This window comes from Tauraco erythrolophus, chromosome 2, assembly GCF_009769465.1.
Source record: "Tauraco erythrolophus isolate bTauEry1 chromosome 2, bTauEry1.pri, whole genome shotgun sequence".
NCBI classification, from domain to species: Eukaryota; Metazoa; Chordata; class Aves; order Musophagiformes; family Musophagidae; genus Tauraco; species Tauraco erythrolophus.
Window position 1 is genome coordinate 18787749 of NC_141466.1, and position 16418 is coordinate 18804166.

The 16418-nt window shown below is 43.6% G+C and overlaps 1 protein-coding gene across 2 annotated transcripts in view; it reads left to right on the forward strand.

Moving 5' to 3' along the window:
- Positions 1–16418, forward strand: part of FYN (FYN proto-oncogene, Src family tyrosine kinase) — an 86630-nt gene that overhangs the window by 18085 nt on the left and 52127 nt on the right. Inside the window, exon 1 of one of the 2 annotated variants that reach the window (XM_086608102.1) lies at positions 12965–13007. The exons of the other annotated variant lie outside the window; for it this stretch is intronic. The gene's annotated coding sequence lies outside the window, so the exon portion shown is untranslated. Of the gene's footprint in view, positions 1–12964; positions 13008–16418 lie in introns of those variants that run through there. 2 annotated transcript variants of the gene reach the window in all.

The following is a 16418-nucleotide window of genomic DNA, read 5'->3' on the forward strand; positions in this document are numbered from 1 at the left end:
ATTTCAAGGAGTAGTTTGTGAGCAGAACAGGGGCTTGGGACATGGATCTCGCAGGTCCCCAGACCAAGAACACATCCCATCGGTTGCTGCAAGACCAGTCCATCCCAGAACCATGGGTGAGGACAGCAGCAGAGCTGGAGAAAGCACTTCCCTGCATTAGCAGGTGTGTCAAAACTTCTTCCATCATTCTCGGTAAAGCCTGTCAAACCTGGCACATGACTCTCCCTGGAACTGGGGGCTTGTCTGCCCTGAGAAGTTGCCATCGGTAAAGCCAAGTGCAAATTTACAGCACCCTACTACTTCATAACAGTTTCCTGTATATGGAGAATGTTACCTCACGCATAGCATGCATTAAGAGTGCAAGAAGTTGTTATAACATAAAGAGCGTGCACTGAATTTCCAGCTAGTACTAACTGCCTGTGGTCAACCACAGTTTACCAAGCAGTTGTTTGGTTTTTCTTGCATCTCCTCTTTTAGCTTTACCACTTGGATGAGAGCACAGGTTCTAAAAAATCAGGAATTTGAACCACACCATTTCCCTGCAAAATGTATACTGTGCTTTTGTTACATTACTGAATCGTTGCATTTGTCTCTGATTTCTAAAAGGAGGGAGAGGAGGACATTAATAAGTGCAGCAGGTCTAAGTATGACCTGACAGAATCACAAATTGCTGCTGTTAGAAAGGGCCTCTGGAGATCATCTAGTCCAAACCTCCTGCTCAAAGCAGAGTCGGCTTAAAGTTGGTATCTCAGAGCCATGTCCAGTTGGGTTTTGAGTATCTCCAGCAGTGGAGACTTCATAGCCCCTCTGGGCAACCTGTTCCAGTGTTCAACACCTTTACAGTAAAAAAGGGGTTTTTTCTTATGTTTAAATGGCATTTCCTATATTTTAATTTGTGCCCACTGCCTCTTGTCCTGTCACTGAGCACCTCTGAGAGGTCTTGCCCTGTCTTCTTTGCTGCCTCCCATCAGGTGTTTATACACATTAATAAGATCCCCCGGAGCCTTCTCTTCTCCAGACTGAACACTCCCAGCTCTCTCAGCCTTTCCTCGTAGGAAAGGTGCTTGAAATTCTTAGCCATCTTTGTGGCCCTTTGCTGGACCTGCTTGAATAAGTCCATGTCCTCCTTGTACTGGTGAGCCTCAAAACTTCAAAAAGCCCCAAATGAGATCCAGCACTCCAGACATGTCTCACCAGTGCTGTGTAAAGGTCACCTCACTCATCCTGCTGGAAGTACTGTTTCTAATGCAGGCCAGGACTCTGATGACCTTCTTTGCCATAAGGGAGCATTGCTCACTCATGATTGTGTCCACTAGGACACCCAGATTTTCTCATGCAGAGGTGCTTTCTAGCTGGTCAGCCCTCAGCGTGTACCCCCCGGCATGGGGTTATTCCTCCCCAAGCACAGGACTTTGCGTTTCTCTTTGTTGCACTTCAGAAGGTTCCTTTTGGCTCATTTCTCCAGCCTGTCAAGGTACCTGTGAATGGCAGCAAAACCATCTGGGGTATCAACTGCTCCTCCTCCCAAGCCTTCTAAGCATGCATTGTCTGCCATCATATAGATCAATAATGAAGAGGTTAAACAATATTGGCCTCAGTATCAACTTCAGGAGTATGCCACTGATGCCTCATTCAGCAAGCAAGCCCACGTTTTCCCTAGTCTTCTTTTTGCTGCTGATATACCCGTCAAAACCCTTCTCACTGCTTTTGACAGCCCTCACTGGGTTCAACTCCAGGTGGACTTTGGCTTTCCTAACCCTATCTGACCCTGCTTCCATCTCTTGTACACTTCCATTTCGTGTTTGAGTTTAGTCACGCGCTCTTTGTTCATCCCTGTGGGCCTCCTGTTGCCTCCGCTTGACTCCCTCCATATTGAGATGTACCATTCTGGAGCTTGCAGGAGGTGATCCTTGAAAATTAACTGGCTCTCCTGGACCTCTTTTTCCTCCATGACTGTATCCCTCAAGGTTCTTCTAAGCAGATTCCCAAAGAGGCCAAAGTCTGCTCTTCTGAAGGCCAGGGTTGTGATCAGGCTTTTTGGAAAAAAAGACCATCCACCATCTCGTGGTCAGTGTAGCCCATGTTGCCCCTGACCTCCACATCCTCTGATCCTTGTTTATATGTGTAAGGTCCAGCACGCTGTTTCCCATTATCAGTTCTTTGGTTTCCTGTGTGAGGAAGTTACCATCAAAGCTCTTCAGGGATCTCCTGGATTGCTTGAGCCCTGCTGATTCAGGTTGGTGTTTTCAGCCTTTTCTCATGTCTAACATATCTGTGGCTGCTGTTTCTTAGTGCAAACTATTCAGTCACTTTACACAATTAAACTTTTGAACCCCATCCTGAAATTATGTCCTGTGGAAAGCACTTCGCAAAAGAAGGCTAAGTGAGGCTTGTACAGAAATGAAACATCTAACCCACCTAATGCCTTGTTTTTTATTTCCTCCTCTTTTCTCACGCTTAAATGTAAAATAAGCATTATACTGTAGGAACCAGGCAAAGGCTAATTTGCCTCATTTGAATGTGAAAAGGAGCCCACATCCTTCCTGTGCCCTGCAAAGAATGCAAAAAGACTTTACAGAGAAAACAGATGTACTAATATGTATCATTTGTTGGGGGCAGGGGGAATCCAGGGTGCTGCCATTAAAACAATGCTGAACTTGCAAGAAAACAAAAGCACTAGCATGCAAAATATAGTGCTGGGAAGCTCATAAAGCTGGGACTGATTTCTTTCACTTACATTTATGCTCTTGGCATCTGAAAAGCTGCTCTGAAAAAATATACACAAAAGAAAACATGGAGCCTCATTCTTCACGCTCAAGAAAATCTTCACTGAAGATGGTTAAGTACCCAAATGCAAACAAAAAACAGAAGTTCCAGCCCAGCCTTAGGGAAATCTTCTGCATTTCAGAGTCAATATTGCCTTGCCAGAAGAGTACACTACTCACACCATAAACAAAATCAACATAACTTTTTGAAGTATCCCTTGATTTTATTTACGTTTTTAACTACTCTACCTCTCTAACACGTAAATATGAAAGAATTAGTGCTGTCAACTCACCGAAAATACAGGATATAGTGGGGAAGGTTTTAAAAGTTTAATGTTTTTTAATGGTTCTCTGTCTTCCGTTCTAGAACAGCATGGAAGATAGAGAACAAACGAACTTTGGCCGTTATTTCTACAGCTGTGCAATCCAGTTCAGAGTACTGTCCTTTCCTGACCCGTCTGTTTACCCCTTCCCAAGAACTCTGACAATGAGCAGTCAGCACTGGCCAGTCAGCTTGCAAATCTGCTGGTGCTCAAAACTCCCCACATTCACCAACCTCTCTGATGCAGATTTGGCTCTGAAGCAGTATAGAGTCTCTTGTCAGCTTTTAGCTTGCAGGCAGGAGGCAGTTGTATGTGGCCATTTATAATTTATTATATATGTGTGTTGTCAGTTACAGTAATGAATGGGATAATTATAAGAGAATGCTTGAAAGTTTTCTCTTAAAAAAGCTGCCTCAGACTTCCTAAATTAAAAACGGGTTTTGCAAAAGCAGAGAAGTGAAGCGTAGCTGTCAGTCAGGTTTCTTTGTTCAGCAGTGGTAGCCGGGTAACATCCATGGATGGGTGCAGTGCTTGGTAAAGGCGTTGTGCTGTTTCCCTAAATGCAGCATGATGGCCGTTTTCTTACAGTCTGCAATGCTGAGAGTCAGAACCACAACAAAGACTTTTCAAAATTGATGCTTCCTGCTTGGTGTACTGTTGGCATCTTCAGGAAGTGTTCTTAATTCACAGGAGTTTTAGAACTGTGACATTGACACCAAAATCACCAGCCATGGATAAGGCAGACTCAATAACCTTGCGATGATAAATTTTAAGCCCGCTTCCATGAACATGAATGCAGTACAACAGCTTGAGGTGTTTGAATTGCAGTTCAGCTGCAGGCTTGTTTTGTAGGGTCAGGGTAAATAAAATCTTGGCCTTGAACTAATATCTGCGTTTTGGAACAAACATCTCAATGCAGCACGCTGCAGAAGGAAGGAAGCAGAATAGAAATTAGATCACTTTCCTTTCCTGCATAATTTCTTGTAAGTGTAGTCTTCTTACAGATGGAATACACATTTCCTGTTGTAAAAATATGGTAACAGCCTGCAGTAGCCAAACAACTGATAACCTGCTGTCGCTGAAAACTGGAGTCATAGTAGACGAGCATGTTTAGAGGGAAGTGTTCGAAGCCTGCAGATGATCTGATCTCTCATGCTCTGAAAAGATAGTGAGCGTGAACTACATAATAACTGCTGTGATTGTCATAACAGCTGTAGCTCTGCCGTGTGGAAGAAATAATAAACTTTCGCTCTTTGTACAAATGGCAGCGTAAAGATATGGGCGCATTTACTTCTTGCTTTTGTTTTGCATCATCTATGCATTTAGACAAAATCATGTGGGCATCTTATCCTCTCTTTTTTGTATGCCTTAATCCTAGAGTGCAAGTGCTTCATTTATTCCTATCTACAGTAATACCGGTCTGTAACTCTATTCCACGAGTTGTCCTACAGCGCCATGAAGTCCCAACTGTGCTAACTGCACTGTCTCTGTACTGTGATAGCAGCCATGGAGGTGGGACCCTAATTTAGTAATCGAATCATCAATCATAGAATGATTTGGGTTGGAAGAACTTTTAAAGATCACCCAGTCCTACACCTTTGCCCTGGGCAGAGACTTCTTCAACTAGATCAGATTACTCAAAGCCCCGTCTAACATTAAACATTTACAATGCTGGGACAACTGCATCTTGTCTGGGCAACCTATTCCAGTGTCTCACCACCCTCATCGTGAAAATTTCTTCGTGTGTCCAATCTAAATCCACCCTCTTTCAGTTTAAAACTGTTGCCCCTTGTTCTGTCACTACAGGCTCTGGTAAAAAGTCTCTCTTTGATCTTGTTTATAAACCTCCTTCAAGTATTGAATGGCCACAATAAGGTCTCTTCTCCAGGCTGAATGACCTCAACTCTCTCAGCCTGTCTTCGCAGGAGACGTGCTTTAGCCCTCAGATTATGTTTGTGACCCTCCTCAGGACTTGCTTTAGCAGGCCCAAGGTCTTGTGCTGCAGAATCCAGAACTGGATGCAGTGCACCAGGTGGAGTCTCACAAGAACAGAGTAGAAGAGGAGAATCACCTCCCTCGACCTCCTGGCCATGCTTCTTTTGATGCAGACCAGGATACAATTGGCTTTCTGGGCTGCAACCGTACATTGCCGGGTCATGTCCAATTTTTCATCTACCATTGTCCCCAGGTCCTTCTCTGCAGGGCTGTTCTTAATCCCTTCATCCCTCAGTGTATGCAGATATTGGTGATTGCCCCGACCCATGTGCAGGACCTTGCACTTGGCCTTGTTGAACCTCAAGATGTTCACAGGGGCCCACTTCTCAAGCCTGTCAAAGTCCCTCTGGATGACATCCTTTCCCTCAAGTGTATCAGCTGCACCACCTAGCTTGATGTCATCTGCAGACTTGCTGAGAGTGCTCTCAATTCCACTGCCTATGTCATTAATAAAGATATTGAACAGTACCAGTCCCAGTGTGGACCCCTGAGGGATGCCACTTGTTACTGATTTCTATCTGGACATTGAGCCATTGGCTGCAACTCTTTGAATACGGCCATCCAGCCAATTCCTTATCCATTGAATAGCCCATCCATCAAATCCGTATGTCTCCAATTTAGAGACAAGGATGTTGCATGGGACTGTGTCAAAGACCTTACAGAAGTCAAGGGAGATAGTAAACTTTTATTTTAGTTATAGGCTTCTTCTCATTCCTAGTATTAGAAAAATGTTTCAACCATACTTTTGCATCTTGAAAAATGCTTTAAAATGTCAGCATCACAGAGACATGGTGGAATGACTCCTGCGATTGGTGTGTTGGACTAGAGGGGTATAAACTGTTCAGGAAGGACAGGCAGGGGAGACGAGGAGGGGGTGTTGCCCTCTATGTCAACGAATGGCTAGAATGCATGGAGCTCCACCTGGCAAGTGATGATGAAAGAATTGAGTGCCTGTGGGCCAGGGTGAAAGGAAGGGTAGGAGACTTTACAGTGGGAGTGTGCTACAGACCACCCAATCAGGAGGACCAAGTGGATGACGCCCTACATAGGCAGATAGGAGTTGCTGCTCATTCACAAGCCCTGGTCCTCATGGGGGATTTTAACCACCCTGACATCAGTTGAAAAAACAACATGTCGGGGAACAAGCAATCCAGGGGATTCCTGGAATGCATTAACAATAACTTCCTTATCCAAGCAATAGAGGAGCCAATGAGGAGAGGTGCCATGTTAGACCTCATTCTCGCCAATAGGGAAGGGCTGGTAGGTGATGTTGAACTCGTGGGTAGCCTTGGCTGCAGTGACCATGAGATGGTGGAGTTTGAGATCCTAAGGGCAGCTAAGAGGGGGAAGCTCAGCAAGCTTGAAACCCTCGATTTCAGAAGAGCTGACTTTTGCCACTTCAGGAACCTCCTTGATAGTGTGCCATGGGATAAAGCCCTGGAGGGACTGGGAGCCCAAGATTGCTGGTTGACTTTCAAGGATCATCTCCTCCAAGTTCAAAGGCACTGCATCCCTAAAAGGAAGAAATCAGGCAAAACCACCAGGAGACCTATATTGATAAACAAAGAACTCCTGGCTAAAATCAAATACGAAAGGGGAATACACAAAGCATGGAAGCAGGGTCTGGTAACCTGGGATGATCACAAGGAAGTTGCTTGTGTACTCAGAGACCAGGTTAGAAAAGCTCAGGCCCTGACAGAGTCAAATCTGGCCAGCAATATTAGAAATAACAGAAAAGGATTTTATAGGTATGTGAGAGAAAAAAGAGAAACGAGAGAGAATGTGGGGCCTCTCCGGAAGGATACAGGTGACCTGGTTACTGAGGACGTGGAGAAGGCTGAAATATTCAACAACTTTTTTGCCTCAGTCTTCACCGGCAACCACTCGAACCACACCACCCAAATCACAGAGGATGTTGGCTGGGTCTGGGAGAGTGAAGAACCACCCAGGGTAGGAGTAGATCAGGTCCGGAAATACCTAGAGAACCTGAAGGTGCACAAGTCCATGGGACCTGATGAGATACATCTACGGGTCCTGAAGGAACTGGCGGCTGAAGTTGCTAGGCCACTAGCCATCATATTTGAGAGGTCCTGGCAGTCTGGTGAGGTTCCTACAGATTGGAAAAGGGTAAACATAACCCCCATCTTTAAAGAAGGGACCAAGGACAACCCGGGAAGCTACAGACCAGTCAGCCTTACCTCTGTGCCAGGTAAAATCATGGAACGGATTCTCCTGGTAGCTGTACTAAGGCACATAAAAAATAACCAAGTGGTTGGTGACAGCCAACATGGCTTCCCTAGGGGCAAGTCATAGAATCATAGAATCATAGAATGGTATAGGCTGGAAGGGGCCTTAGAGATCATCTAATCCATCTTCCCTGTCATGGGCAGGGATGCTTCTCAACTAGATCAGGCTACTCAAGGCTCTGTCCAACTTGGCCTTAAACACCTCCAGGGAGGGGGCATCCACAACTTCTCTGGGCAATTTATTCCGAAGTCTTACCACCCTTGTACTGAAAAATTTCTTCCTAAGATCTAATCTAAATCTGTTCTCCTTCAACTTAAACCCATTTCCCCTTGTCCTACCAGTGGACACTCTTGTAAAAAGTCCCTCCCCAGCCTTCCTCTAGGTTCCCTTCAGGTATTGTTGTGCCTGACTAATTTAGTGGCCTTCTATGACAAAGCTACAGTGCTGGTTGACATGGGTAAAGCAACAGATGTTGCTGGACTTGTGCAAGGTGTTTGACACTGTCCCGCGTGACATCCTTGTCTGTAAAATGGAGAGACACGGATTTGACAGATGGACCACTCGATGGATAAAGAACTGGCTGGATGGCCGCACTCAAAGAGTTGTGGTCAATGGCGCAATGTCTACATGGAGACCAGTGTCAAGTGATGTCCCTCAGGGGTCTGTTCTGGGTCCAGTGCTGTTCAACATCCTTGACAGCGACATGGATGACGACATTGAGTGCACCCTCAGTAAGTTTGCCGATGACACCAAGCTGTTTGGTGCCGTAGACTCACTTGAGGGAAGAGATGCCATCCAGAGGGACCTTGATAGGCTTGAGAAATGAGCCAGTGCAAACTGCATGAGCTTCAACAAGTCAAAATGCAAGGTCCTTGCATTTGGAATAAATTGCCCAGAGAAGTTGTGGATGCCCCGTCCCTGGAGGTGTTCAAGGCCAAGTTGGACAGAGCCTTGAGTAGCCTGATCTAGTTGAGAAGCATCCCTGCCCATGACAGGGAGGATGGATTAGATGATCTCTAAGGCCCCTTCCAGCCTATGCCATTCTATGATTCCATGAAAATATATAACACAAGAGCATGAGAAATTCAAGGAATTCCTTAGAACATTCAGTGTTATTTTTGATCAGCCTTCGTCCTCTGAGTCTCTAAAGCAGTGATTCCAAAGTTTTCTTTCTAGAAGATTTTTGCAAGGAGTAGATGCTCCAGGGACTGAAGTGTTTGACAATTCCTGATGATTGGTGGTCTTAAAACTCTTATTCCCTGAACAACACAACATTTACATAGATCTCAAAATAGCTGAAAAGGTCCTGCAGCCTCTAATGTTCAGCCAAACTGTGGACCACGCTTTGTGGCCACATTTTGAGAGCAGGTTGCATAAAGGGTGGGAGATGAAGAAGGACAAAAGTCTGTTTTTTCTTTGTGTAGAGTGGTTTAATGTTCTAGATCAAGTAGTTTCAGTGACTACAACACATGATCAGTCTTCTCTCAGAGACCATGCTTCTTATGGACATTCAAAATGGTAATTTTTCTCTCTCTTCGCTGCGGTCAAATAGCAGATGCAGACTTTTATTGTGGTAGAGTTACCCACACAAGTAGCTGCCAAAAAGGGAAGTGAGAATCCATTTCTTCACAAGACTTTCTCTTCTTGGAAGCACTCTAGGGACACAGAAAGGGGAAGCCTTGAGGATCTCATCTGTTTTTTGCATGATACTGTTGCAGACAGTCTGTCTGCATGGACTGATGGGAGCTGGAGAAATGGAAGAGAAGGAAAATTGCGAGTAGCAGAGGTGGAAGCCTTTCTTAGGAGAGGAGGCAAAATAGGGAGAAGAGAATGAGCTTGGGATCTGTTTCTTTGTTTTATTTTCATTGGGTAAAGTTGAGGGATGAGCCACATTCAATCATGGTATTTTTCCTTGTGAGTTCTGAAAAACTATACCATTGAAGTATGGTTTTTTTTTCTCTTTCCCTTTAATACAGAAGTTATTTCAGGAGCAACAGCAACCAGGTAGAGAAGAAAATCTTTAGTTTAATCTTTTATCCTCAAGATAGTAATTGTGGCTTCCTTGATCTGGTTTCCTACCATCATTCATCTTTCCCTTGGAAAAAATATCCCCAGTTTCTATTCTTGCAGTCCCTGTCAGTGTTGCCTCGATGTTCTCTGTATCAAACCATGCAGTCTCAAAGTTGCTAAAGCCTGGGCATTTAAATGAGCAGCAAGGAAGGAAAGTTTCATCCTGACAATCATGTTGAAAGTGGGTCCTTGCAATCCTCGAAATTTTAGAAAAATAGGAGACAAAAAAGAAGAGCAGTTTGCTTTAATGTAAGGGTCCTGTGTTAGAAAGTCTTTTGAATATAGTATGGCCATAAAGGACTGAATTCTGCTGCTCCTGAGGTTTTAGATTAATCAATATCCTCTATGGAAGAGATGTTTCGTGCATGTTATGTGCAAAGAGCCAATCATATATACAAGTCAGGTGAATTTAAGCTATAAATTAAATGCTGTGTATACATCCAAACAATATTTTAGAAACGCGTGTCTTGGTTCTCCCTTTCTTAGACAGCTGGTATTAGTTTTGCTGCTGAGAGGTGGGCAAGTGCTTGGCTAGTGCTTGGCTAGGTTTTGGGTTGTGCTTTGTTTTCTCTTATTGTTTTCTTCAGTAAGGAAAGGAGGTTGGGTAAAACTCTTTTCTAGTCTCTGTTGACATCAGCACTTTCGATCTGCCCGCGTCCAAAAGAATTATGTCAAAGCAATTGCCTGCATTTGTTTCATAGCGTGTTCTCCAGCAGCTCTGTCGCTTGAGGGTCAAACTGGAATACATTAAACCGGAATTGGGGCAGAAACTGCAGCCAGCCTCGGGTCAATGACGCCTCTTGAGATTTGCGAAAGTGACGCTTCTGGGGTTCATTGCATTAACTTCCATAGCATTTCTGTGTCTGGTCCGGGTGACTTACAAAGGCGAATGGGATGGTTAGTCTTACATTCTCCCATTTAATTATTTCTCTACGTGTCTGGAGTAAAAGGACAAGCCTCACATCCGACTTATTCCTTAATATTTCAAAAAGATTTTTTCAATCAATGTATTAGAGCTGTTTTCTTCTATGTTTCTATCATTTATGTTTAGGAAGATTACCACAGTTACTTCATCTGTAAAAACAACTTTGTGGACTCTAGCCTATGTGATCTTCATAATGGTACATCTTTTGACATAAGCAAGTCTTTACAAGGCTTAAAAGCACAGTTGTGCATGTGGTTAACAGCACATCCTAATGTTGCAGGATGTAGCTGGGGTTGTGCCAGAGGAAGAGGAAGAAGAATAAATGCATCCAGAAAGACAGATGCTAAAATGCACAATTCAAACTGTATTTTAGCAGGCTCTGATTCATCTTTTGTTAGTAACTCTGAAACCTTACTCTTGATCAACTTTCTCAAAACTTTTGCTCTTTTAGTGACTAGAGAGTTGCCAATCACAATTTTGAGTTTTGAGATCTGTTGATAGGAATACCAGGTATAGCAGAGACCAGGTGGTGGTGTGTGTATGAATGCATGTGCACATCCCTCTCTCTCTCTTTCTCTCCCTCCCCCTCTCTCTCTCCACACCACGCTTGGACAAGCCTTTTTCCTTCCTAAAATTTTCACAAGCTTTCTTGCTTTAGTTCCTTCTGCAGAAGTTTTGTACTACAATAGTTTACTTAAGATGGGATGTTTCTTTTATGTTTGTAACATGGCACTGAGATTTTACTATGCCATGTATGCTGTGTTTTAGCAGACATCACTTACTGAAAGTGACTGAAAGTTTGAAAAACACCTTTATTTCCTACCTGTGGAACAGAAAAACATCTGCAGAATCATAATTAAATATAATTACATTTGTATGAAATAATGCCTTCTAAATATCTGGAGTGCCATATGCGAACAAATGCTGAGCTCAAGTAATTGAGATTATTTTCTCTGGTTTATTTGCAGTATTTACACTGCAGCCTTCAGTCATAAGTCAGTTCATTCCAGAAGCTTAAAATGAACTGATGCCAGCAACTGGCACAAACCAAATGCTTGCCAGCCTTCCCCAGTACTGCACATTGACAGGATTAATACTTTCTGGCCAAAGGCCCAGGTTAAGACAGGCAGCACGGACAAAAGCTTGCGCTCCGTCCTTAAAAACCATCAAACTTAAATATTGGCAGGCTGTGGGATGATGCAAATTCAGTAGCCAGGGCCCTCCCGCTGAGTGCGTGGTCCTTAGAAGCCCACCTGACAGACCTCAGCCTTGGGACGCAGAGCCAAAATCTTTCTAGGCAGCACCCAGTTCCCTCGGCAAGGTGAAGGGGAAGGAGAAGGAGAAGACATGACAATATCCCAAGTGAGCTGGGAGGAGCCTGCAGGAGCAGTGCTCATGTCCACTCACCCTGCTTGAAGTCACTAACTTGTTCTCCTGAAGAAGGTAGCTAGTCCATCAGTTCATCCTGAGAGGGTAAAGTTGAGAGAGGAAATATCTGTGAGGTATGGAGGACTCCTTCCCTCAGCCTAATTCTCTGAGGTCACCTTCTGTGGCTGGGGGATCCTGGGACGGGATCCCGGGCAGATCCCTTGGACAAGATTCCAGTAGCAGGCAGCAGATGAAGTGTATTGCTGAAACAAGGAGTCGCAGGTACTCTCTCAGTGACAGAGCTGTAATAACCCCCGTCGGTTTCCTAAAAGTTGTTTCCTTGGCATCTCAGTGTGAGGATCTTTGCGCAGTGGGATTTTGCATGGAGCCAGGTGCTGGGAATTCAGAGACAGCTGCCTGCGGATCCTGAGAAGAGGGATGGATGGGTGTCATCCAGACTTATATGGCACCTCAGCCCGAAAAGACTGGAGTTTCCCCTGGAGGTGTTTTGTAGGCTGTGAGCAGGAAGGCTGCCAGGATTACTACCCTGAGAGCGGAGCGAGAGTTTCTTGATGGAAACACGAAGCACTGTCTGATACAGCGACCACTCACCTGACCTCCAGCTTCATGCAGGCAGTAGATTTCACCTGCAGGAGCTCCTGCTTCGTGCCTAATAGCCCAAGCTGCACGAGTGTGCATCCTTTTTACATCAAGCGCAGTTGTTTTCATGACTTTGCAGATGGACAGTACATCACAACCTGTGGTGTAAAGGATTAATTACTGGTTAATTGCCTATAACAGATCATTGCTGAAATAGCAAAACAAAATTGCCTATTCACAGTCTGGACTGGATTAGTTTCCATTTCCAATGTGTTTTCTACCTTTGCTAGATTAGAGCCCACTGTTATCAAATTTATTCCCTGTATGAATACTCCTATACTGTGAAAAAATAACAAAATTCCCTTTAAGCTTTTTTTTTATAACAAAGCCTTCTGTTTCCCAGTGTTTTCAGTTCTTTAGTCTCTGTCCCCTGAACACTCTTCGGATTTTTTCAACACTATGTTTGAAAAATGGAGTGGCAGAACCTGATCCATTATTCACGGAGCAGAGGAACGAGAGCCAAATACAGCGTCACTGTAACCTACCTACTCATCTTTTGATTTTCATTTGTTTGTACAGCTGAGGCTTGCGTTAGCCCTTTTGGCCACAGCCTTGCGTGGGGAATTCATGTCGAACTGATTGCCTCCCAGGACCCCCGGTCTCATATTCAGTCTCTGCTTCGGAGGATAGAGTCCTCTCTCTCCCTCTCATCCTGTAAGTACAGCCTGTATTCTTTATCCTAATAAGGTGATTCTCCACTTGGTGATATTAACATCTAAACTGTTTTTTCCCATCTTTCTACAGACCCCAGTTGCTCTGTGTCAGGCTTGTCCTTTCATCATTTGTTTTTTGCTGTCCCAGTCTCATATCTAACCATAATGACTTAACTTTAATCCAGGTCACTGATAAGGCTATTAAATAGTAAAGGGATGATCACCAATACCTGTGGGAACCCACTAGGAACCCATCTGTTTGCTAATAAATAGTTTCCCATTTACAGTTACAGTTTGGCTTCCTTCATTTATCAATTTTTAATACATTTAATATGATTGTGGACTTAGAAGTTACTTCAGTATAAAATAAGTTTGAGATTTTTGCCTGACCTCATACAGCACCCTCCACCTACAGAGTCCTACTCTCTATGTACAGATGGAGACACTCCATATAAGCTTCAAAGCATTCAATTTCTTCATAAAGATGTTCTACCAAGCAAATCAAATGACTTAGACTTGTAACACTGTCAACTACACTGCCTTTGTCAAGTGAACTTGCAATTTTTGCAAGAAATGACATCAGAGTAGTTCGACAGGATCTGACTTCCTTAAAGCCAAGTTGATTGACTTTAATTGTAGAGCTCTTTTTTTTTTTTTTTAAGATTTTGTTAATTGAGTCCTATGTTGGTTGTTCTATCCTATGCAAAACATTGGAAACTCAGTGACCCAACACGAGCCTTCCTCCTGCCCCTGGTCCTTCCCCAGGGGCTCAGAACTGCTTTAGATGCAGCAGTAGCAGCTCCAAGGCTAACTCTCTGAAACCTTCTGAGACAAGTTGATTTCTAACAACTAATCTGAAACACCTGGAGTCGTGTATCTGCTGCTTAACATGCCCTTTCCAGGGGCTGCTGTGGTGAGAAGTTATTTCATCATCATAAACTGATCATCTGGCCTTTTACCTGTGTGCTAGTCAGAAATATTTATTGAATAACTTCTGCTGCTGTCGTATTGTTATGAACGATTCTACCACTTTTATTGTCCAGGATTCATCTTTCATAACCTGTTTAGAGAAACAAAAAAATTGCATATCTGATTCTATCTGCCTTAATTTTTTCTGATATCCTCTTGCCTCCTCTATATAATCTTTATTTTAGCTTTTTTACTCGTTATTATCTTTTCCCCTTTCCCCCTTCGTGCGTTGGTTTTGTATATAAGATTTTATATGTTTTTTCACTTCCTTGGTAAACCCAGCTGTTCGGTTTTTTCGTTGTGTGTTATTTTTATCTAGCCCGGTCTTCTTTTCATGGTTGTAACATTTTAGGCATTTAGGAAATGTCTTAAACCATTTGCAGATGTCAGCAACTTTCTGTACGTTCTGTCTTCAGCCTGGTTTGACTCCCATTCACTATGGTTTTGTGAAATTGCCTCTCAGAAAGCATGCATTGTGGTTTTAATTTATGTCTGTATGAAGAGTGTTTGTTCATATATTGCATAAAACTTTACTAGTCTGGATTTGATCGCAGACAACGTTAGTTATTTGCACAGAAAGCACTGGACCTTTTCAGTCTAAACAACCAGTAACCTTCTGATTTGTGATCATTTCCTCCCTACTGAGACAAAGTCTAGAGCGGGGATTGTCTGGCCTCTCTGCTAAACTGCATCTGACTCACAGGCAGTTCAGGTGTAGCTACATCATACAACCAGTGGTAAGTTGTGCTTACAGCGCTACAGCTCCTGCCTACTGCTGTCCCTGGCTGGGCAGGGAGCAGGTCAACAGGTCCTGCTGCACGTGGCATGGTAGGGTGACCGCTGTGGGCTTTAGCTTCCCTTCCCCAAGCTCTTCACGTTGTGGTCATCGTGCTGAATTCTCCATTCCTTTTGATGCTGCAGGACCTATACCATATATGAGTCATTTAGCTGGTGGGCAAGAGCTTTAGTTCACAGAGTTAGGAAGATTGGTCTTTCCTTCAAATAAGGAGTTAGTAACTTGCCATTCGTAGCATTTTGGAAAGTACAGTCATGTTTTAGTGCTGATGGCATGAGGTCTGTGGCATAAATTGTTCAGATTGAATGGCCCTGAGATAGCACAGGGTTTTTTTTATACTTGTTGAATATAGGTATTGAAGAAGTCTGTCATCCCGTGCTTTACAGTGATTCCAATGATCTGTAACAAGTACCAACTAATAGCCCACCTTGGGTGTATCTTGATTCATAAATATCCAACATTACTTACTTCCAAGTTGTCAGTCACTTGGACAGACATCATTTGTGATGTATAAGGCTCTCTTCCATTTGAACTTAAATTGGTTACAACTATTTCTTTTAATATTGTAATAACCTAAATCTAGCTATTCGTTTTCATGAGTATTATTTTGCATTGCTACTCTGCAGGCAGGGGGTTTATCCAGTTTTTTAGACACTTGGAATTAGCATATAGGCAACTGAAAAAGGTCATCAAAAACTCTGCTTAGGTTAATGGTGTGCTCCATATTATGGGTTTGTGCTGAATGTGCTTTAGGTTGCTTATTTAATCCGACTTGCCTGATCAGCCTGGCTTGCAGAGTGTGCATTCATTCCCTATCAAGAGGTCGCTTTCTCTTTACAACACAATCCACAAATCTGACATCTGTCCCCTGTGATGTTCACCTAGTCGTTAACTTCGTCAGTCTTCTTTTTTTTGTCTTTCTGTGCCAGGAAACAGGGAGGAATTCCAGACAGGATCTCCAGATCTCTTAAATTGTCAACAGTTGTGTAGTCCACTAAATGTATTACAAAACGGTCACCTCCAATGAAACTCAGCCTATCTTCTCCAGATTATCATCCAGTCCTTCACTTCCTTTTTGTGTCTTCAATGCAAAGAAACGGGGAAACTTCTGTTGTCTGCCTCTTCCTCACAAACTGCTCTTTTCATCCTGCTGATGAGGATGGTTGGAACCATCCTCCAGGATACTTTGGGTCAGTGCTTTTCAACTGCTAATGCTCAGAGAATGAGTCAAATCAGAGAGAGCATGCAGGCAGTGTGAGGGGGATCTCAAGCACCACCAACAAAATGCTGGCACACTGTCCAGTGCCTGTCTATTTGCTTGGCCATGCGTGTGCTATGGGCTTGTGGACAACCTGATGATTTATGGACCCCAGTGCTCCCTGGATCACAGGTCAAGGAACACCATTGTAGATAATCCTGCATGCTAGCTTGAGCAGATGTCCACTTGGGCAAACATCCACACGCTGTTCTGTTTGACTAACAGGATCTTCAGGGGTGTTTTTAGAGCTCTGCAATCGTGCTTTCATTCAAAGGCCAGGTTTAAAGTACAGTTTCTTCTCCTAAGCGTATGAACCTTGAGAAAGAATGAAAGAGGGAGAGAGAGAAATAAAGAAATCACACTTCCTCTGGCCTGAGGGAGCAGCCATT